This window comes from Helianthus annuus, chromosome 13 (assembly GCF_002127325.2).
Source record: "Helianthus annuus cultivar XRQ/B chromosome 13, HanXRQr2.0-SUNRISE, whole genome shotgun sequence".
NCBI classification, from domain to species: domain Eukaryota; kingdom Viridiplantae; phylum Streptophyta; class Magnoliopsida; order Asterales; family Asteraceae; genus Helianthus; species Helianthus annuus.
In genome coordinates, this window is record NC_035445.2 from 148930043 (window position 1) to 148937289 (window position 7247).

General features: G+C 40.0%; 1 long non-coding RNA gene across 1 annotated transcript; it reads left to right on the forward strand.

Annotated features, from left to right (window-relative positions):
* The first annotated feature begins 232 nt into the window (after positions 1-232).
* LOC118485486 lies at positions 233-2371 on the forward strand. The gene is made up of 2 exons (XR_004876305.1): positions 233-534; positions 1622-2371. It is a non-coding gene; the product is annotated as an uncharacterized LOC118485486 (long non-coding RNA).
* Positions 2372-7247: the final 4876 nt, after the last annotated feature.

Genomic DNA, 7247 nt, shown 5'->3' on the forward strand with positions numbered 1-7247 from the left:
GTGATGTAACACCCCGAAAACAGGTTTGGTAATTAAACCCCGTTAATACTAAAGACGGGGAAAGTACCGTTAGTGGTAAAAGTAAACCGGAAAATATTAGGAATCGAGTGAATAATCCTAATATTAATTAAAAGTGAATAAGAGCCTCCAGGAAAAATAGAATGGATAAAAGGCCCGATTTAACGGGACTTAAACTAAAACGGGTTTTTGAACAAGATGAATAACTAGGAAAATTATAACCTAGTTAACTACAAGTCTAAAAATAACTTAAATAGGGTTAAAACAACAAAACCTTATGTTAAACAAAAGTGAGGGACTAATATTGTCAAAATTTAAACTTATATTACTAAATTAGTGAAAACAAAACCAAATACCCCATAATTGAGGTGTCTGGTCGTACAAGAAGCAGGAGGGCGACAAGGGTTCTTCACCAAACCCTAACTCTCACAAAAATTGATCAATTGAAGGATCAAATCAAGTCCAAAACAAAAATCGAGCATAGATTAATGATCCCCATTGTAAGGAGATCATAAGGTATGTAAAATTTTATAAAAATTCTCTACTTGAAATTCTCATGAATTTGAGGAATTCGAAATTGGTTGATGCCTTGTTATATGGATGAAATAGGAACATTGTAGTGTTTAGAAGTAAACCCTAGACAAGATATGTTGAAATCGTGCCTAATTCTAGTAAAAATCCATGAACACCATTGAAGGTGATTGTTGTTAGGGTTTTTGATTGCTAAAATAATGTTATGAGGTCAAGAACATGCTTAAATTGAAAGCTGAATTCAAACGGCTCTTGATCAGAATTTACAGCCGACTTGTATTGGCTGTAACGTGGACAAAACTTGACAAAAACGTTTGTTTCTTAAGTCTAAAATGTAATTCCAGGGAATATCTTTAAAACCCCACTGGAATCGCATTTTTTCGACGAAAATTGAGCGTTTTATGAATTTTTCCGTATCAAAGGTTCAAGCTGCGTTTTCTGGCAGAATTTGCAGCCCATTACGAATGTCATAACTAAATTTAGGAATTGAGTTATGATCTCAAATTCTTACTGTAGAAATTATTAAGTGATTAGAAGAATTGCCAATTGGAATTTCGTCAATCGGATAAACTAGGAATTTTTAATGAATTTTTCCGTAAGCTGCAGTCAGAAGTGACGAATCTGATTGCAGCTTAGCAGATGAATTTTTACGAATTTTTGGTAAAGAGTTAGATCTTGAAATTTTAACACAAGTTCTAACCCTCCGAGGAGTACGCCACACAAAAAAAATCATAATTTTTGAAGGCTTGTAAACAGGTTAAACAAGTCACCAAAAATAGCCCATTTTCAGTAATATGAAACACCTAAATGAAATCGCGGCCTACTAGTTAGTATGTAAAATTTGATTTCGTTAAGAGGTCGGATGAAATATGCCTAAGTGAGTTCATTGAACCAAATGTGCATTTGAATATGTTGATAAGTCAATTGAATTTTAAAAAGTCGAACCGACCAATGATTAGATCGAATGAAAATTTTGATATGGACGAATGATAAATTCGACATAAAACCCGTAGGATGGAATAATCGTAAATGATTATGACTAATCTAACCACCTTACGAAATATGATGATAGCTTGACACCTAACGAGCTAGATGGAAGCTTGTGGATGAAGCGGGTCAAACGGAGCAAGTACGGAAAGAAAAGCGAGGCATGGATGCAAGGTAAGTGAAACTTACACCTTTTAGTAAAATAAATGTTCATCCTATAAGTTTCAAATACATTAAGAATAATTTTCAAGATATGGTTCCCGACGCGAAATAATACGGGTCGGAACTAACATAAATGATAAAAACCATGTTTAATGGTAAAAGAGATAGAACGGTAAATTAGCCATGAAAAGCTAATTATAAAAATGGGTTTTTGAACGGCAACTATAAGTAAGCCTAATGAATAAAAAGAGTAAAACGGGTCAAATAGTAATGTGGATACCATTTGACAAATATCGACTAATAAGCACTTGTCGAGTTTTATGCTTACAGGATAAAGTAGCTTATGAATTAGCGTTGCTATGAATTAGCAAATTTTTGAGACAAGGTATTAAAACGGGTCAATGTATTGATCCGAGCCAGGTACGTGTAATTATGTTATAGTTAAAAGTGATTAAAGCATGGATATTGCTTCGTAACATGATTGATTGTTCTATTGTTGACAATTGAATATTGACATATTAAAACACGAGAATTTAATATGTTGGTTGTTAGAATAAAAGATTCGAGAAATTGGTATGGGCAACACAAACAAAACAGTCAAAAACTTACATGTGCAGAGGCTACCGTAAGTTACGGTACCACCGTAACTTACGGTAGAGGTCAGAAGGCTACGGTAAATTACCGCTGTGTTACGGTGGAACCATAGTTTTCCAGAAGCCACCATAACTTACGGTGACTACCGTAAGTTACGGTGGAGCCCTAAAATGAATATTGAACTTTGTCTATTTTCTGAAATCAAATCCGTTTTTAAACGTAGTATTGATTACGTAATATTCCTAAGAATTTCTAACATTAAGATTTGTTAAAATCTTTAGTTTTGCTCGCGGCACGCGAAAGATCAAGAGGAGTCTGTCGCGTGGCGCGACAGACTAAATTCCGAAATTTTATTTGTTTTTGATTGTTCGATAGTAGAACTTGATTATACTAATATTTAAGATATCGAAACTAACTTTTAAGTTGGTTTTGATCTTAGGGGAATATCAAGAGTACCCGGATGAGGACCAAGCGACGAAAAGAACCGAACACATGAAAAAGAAGCTTCCGCACGTTGCATCGTTGTTATTTCTAAATGACGAATCTAATTACATTCTGTTGTATCATTTTCACATAGTAAAAGTTTAAATAAACCCGTATTTTCATAAGTATATGTAGTCGTAATTACTTATTTCTTTTCGTAATTTATACGAAAATCGCTAAATAATAGTACGGGTGTTACACGTGAACATTTTCATGGGTGCAGGGTGCAACGGCAAGTGGGATGAACCAACTTGGTGTAATTTTTCCCCCAGACCCTCACGGGTCTGGCCAGGGCTTGGTTCGATTCTTTGCCAGTGGGATCACTGGCCTCATTCGAGGACTTACATGCAAAGTTCCTCGCTCATTTCAGCCAGCAACGACGTCACGAACGTGATTCGATGGACGTCATTAATATCTGGCGCAGGGACGACGAATCTCTCGAAGCATTCGTCGTCGGATATAATAAAGAGTGCCTATATATAGGTGACGTGGCAGACCAAATGGCACAGAACCACTTCATTAAGGCCGTCAGGGACAAGCAGATGGTTATGACCATCTCTGGCAAGAAGGGCTTGCCTAAAAAATGGGAAGATGTCATGGCCACAGTCAAGACATACGCCCAGACGCAGCGGTCCCTTGAACCGCATATGGCAAAGGCACAACCCCAAGCCGAAACCTCCCACCAGGGGTCCAAGCGTAACAATAAACGCAACCGAGACGCTGGAAATCGCGACAGCATTTCCAAACCATACTTCACGCGGACCAACCCGTTTGACCCAAGGAACCATAACGCTCAACGGGACAACCGGGCGTCAAAGAAAGATTCTCGGGACCGCAACTGGACCGATATCACCATGTCGCCAAGCGAAGTCCTTCTTACGGACGCGCAGCTCTTCCGACCGGCCCAACCAATGAAGTCCAAGAAAAATCAAGATCTCACTCTCTATTGTGAGTATCACAAGGACTCGGGACACACAACAAACAACTGCATCAGTCTCCGGCTAGAGATTGAGCGAGCCTTAAAAGAGGGCAAACTGCAACATATTTTGCCAGGTGGGCAGAAACCCACCAAGCGCATCACCCCTCATGGTGAAGGCACCTCCTCAGGGAAGAGGACCATGTATGTGGCCTCGACCCACATGATTAACGGAGGCAAAGGAAGGCCGCACAAAGCGGCGAGAAGACCGGACAATGACTGGAAAGACGAGCAAGTCGTCTTTCCAAAAGTCCGAGGCGGATCGCGCGACAGGCGCGCCGTCGTTATTACAGGCCAACTAGCTCATTACTGCACCGAGCGTCTATTTATCGACCCGGGCAGTACTTCTGATATAATCTATGAGCAATGCTTCAACCAGTTCGATCAGGAGGACAAGGATCGGTTGCAAGTAGTGGATTACCCGTTTGCCGGGTTCGCAGGGGAAACTGTCTTTCCCCTAGGCCAGGTCACTTTTCCTGTGCGTCTCACCAGCGGAAGGCACACAAGAACAGAAGAGGTAAACTTTATGGTTTTACCTCATACCTCCAGATATGACGTGCTCCTTGGGAGAGAATCCCAAGGTGATTTCAATATGATTACGTCCGTACCCCACTCTGCTGTCGGTTTCCCAACCGAAACAGGGGTCGCGATAATCTACGCACGCAGAGACGTCATGATGTCGGACGAAATACGTCCGACCAAGATAGCAAGGCCTACCCCTAACAACCAACCAGAAAAATGGGTTCCCAACGTGAGATACCCAGAACAAAAGGTTACGTTGGGCCACGCCTTGTCCCCTAACACCAAAGCGCACCTGAAGCAACTTCTCTTCAGGAACCAAGACATTTTCGCGTGGACACTCGCAGACATGACTGGGGTCCCGCGTGCTCTGTTCTTCATGCATGGGTCCATTTTTCTCGTTCCCTTTTTCATCCATTACCACCATGAGTGTGTTTTATTCTCAAAACAACCATCAATCATAAAAACCATCATAACATTGCAAATCATAGAGAGACATTACACTAAGTAAGCTAAATACTAGGGGATACATAAGGTTATCATAAGAGTTCTACTTATTTAAGAAAATTTCGGGAATAGTTTCCCGATGTATTAACTCCCTTTAGCCGATGGCTCCTTGGTTGTCATTCAAAGCCATTCTTCTATCTCCCTAGGGAGGTAAAAGGTAGCCTCATTCTCTTCGGTGTCTCGAGGAGGAACGCTCACCGGGATTCCTTGCACCACCCTCGGTTGAGGTACTTGGTGCATGGCGTGCCATTCTGCTGGAATGATAACCTCGGGTACTACATTCCACGCCCTTTGGGTTATCACCGGGACCAAAGGCGGGGAAGCGAGAAGGTTTAATCTCTGGTGCAGGAGATTTACTTCCCGTAGGCAACCCTCCAAACCTACCGTCAGATGATTAATACGATCCACCAAAGCTTCTTCTACTCCCGTCATCTCGTCTATGGCTTCCCTCAAAGCGTAAACGTAGTTTACTAGGGAATCCTCTGCCGTAGACGACCTCCTTCCATTTCGGTTATTTCTTGAAGATGTTCCGTTGTTTCTGCTGGCCATTTTCTGCGAAATATTCCGAAGACACTCTCTTTTTTCATGAATTGTAATTGCGAATTACAATTAATGCGCCTGCTGTACTTTCACCACGCCCCCGTGCTCGCTGGACACGGCCCCGTGGTGGGCAATGGAAGCTTCTACTGGTTTGTCTTTTCTGCTGCTTCCTGGGCACGCCCCCGTGTTCGCTGGACACGGGGCGTGTTCAGACTCTGTTTCCTTCTTTTTGCCTTGGGAGGTGCCGTTGAGGGTCCGGGCAGTCCACTTTTGTTCCTTTTCTTGTATTTATGGTAGAATTAGTGGTCTTTTTGCTTCTTTTGTGATTTTGAGCTCATTTCATCCTGAAAATACAAAAGGAAGACAAAAACACTCTTTTTCCAACATTAGTACTTAAAAAGGGTTAGTTTTATGCCTTAATTGATGTGTTTTATATGTTGCATTTTACACACATCAAATACCCCCACACTTGAACTTTTGCTTGTCCTCAAGCAAAACTCTTTAAATGTGGCTTACACTCCCAAATGGAATAGGTAGAAGAGAAGTTTTTTTTTTTTTTTTTAGCTTGTCCTGGAGTGTCGGGAATCCAAGGTTTTTATAGGTTTTATTTTTAGTTATTTACAATCCTATTCGTTATGATTTATTTTGAACTTTTCACAAGATAAACTACTTAGTTGGGCATAACATGCCTTATTAAAATTCCATTTATATACAAGTTCACATACCTTACGGGAGATCACTCAACACTCGGCCGAAGGTGTATATTTTAGTGAATCACTCGAGAGCGGCACGGAACTTACGTCTTCCATAGGCTTGCCAAGCAATCAATCCTCCTCCTTTTTAACTTTTTACCTTTGTAAATATCAAGAGGACTTTTGGGGTGAAGGCTTGGGTTTAAAGGTGGGTGGTTGGTTAGTGGTTAGTAAAAAGGGCGAAAATCGTAACAAGTGTCGGTTTTCGTAGAATACCTTGTTTTTAGTGACTTATTATTTTTGAAGTATTTCTTCAAACAAGCTTTTGTAGCTTTTGTTTGTTTTCGACTTCATCATCTAGTTTTTTTTTTTTTTTAATGTCACTTGAAAGGGCAAGTTGACGAAAAACCGAGCTTGTTACTAAAATAAAGGGAAAAATGAAAAAGGTTTTTGGTGGGTAAAAATGGTTTTTGGGGTAATAAAATGAAAGGTTTAGGCTCAAAGGGGCTATCTAGGGGGATTTTGGGTAGGTAAAAAAAATGAAAAATAATGGTTTTGAAAGAAAAATGGTTAGTCCTAATGCCTCCATCATTTACTTACTTGGGTTTAAGTTGGTAAGGACCGGGAATGTATCGTCGTGGCAAGTTCTAGATTTGTAAGGACCGAGCGGCTATTCACACAAGAAACGAAAAATGAGCATTTAATCTAAATATGTGTATTTTTATGCTCAATAAAGGCTCAAAACTCACTTTTGTGGGAATGGGTTTTTAATGTGACCAAGCATATATAATCGAATTTTAAACTAGATTTGTTATGCCGTTTCATAATTTTCTTATGTTGGTTCCTTTTTTATCACGACGCTATCGGTTGTAAACTTGTAAAAATATAACCTTTTTAGAACTTGTTCTTCCCAACTTAAACTAAGACAATAAAATGAAAAAGTTTTTGAAAAAATTTGGGGTGTTTAGCGGTTCCAATAGAGTTTTGTGTAAGGCTTGTGTTTAGGATTTTGCAAAATTTCAAGGTTTTAGCATCCCCCCCACACTTAAATTACACATTGTCCTCAATGTGTCCAAAAACAATATTTTTGGGTGATTAAAATGTATAAAAGTGTGTTAAAAAGCAAATATTTATGTTACTGGCACTCTGGACACGGCCCCGTGTTCACCGGGCACGGCCCCGTGGTCAAGTGCCAGTAACAAAAATTTCAGAATTGAAACAGAAGCCTGGACACGGGG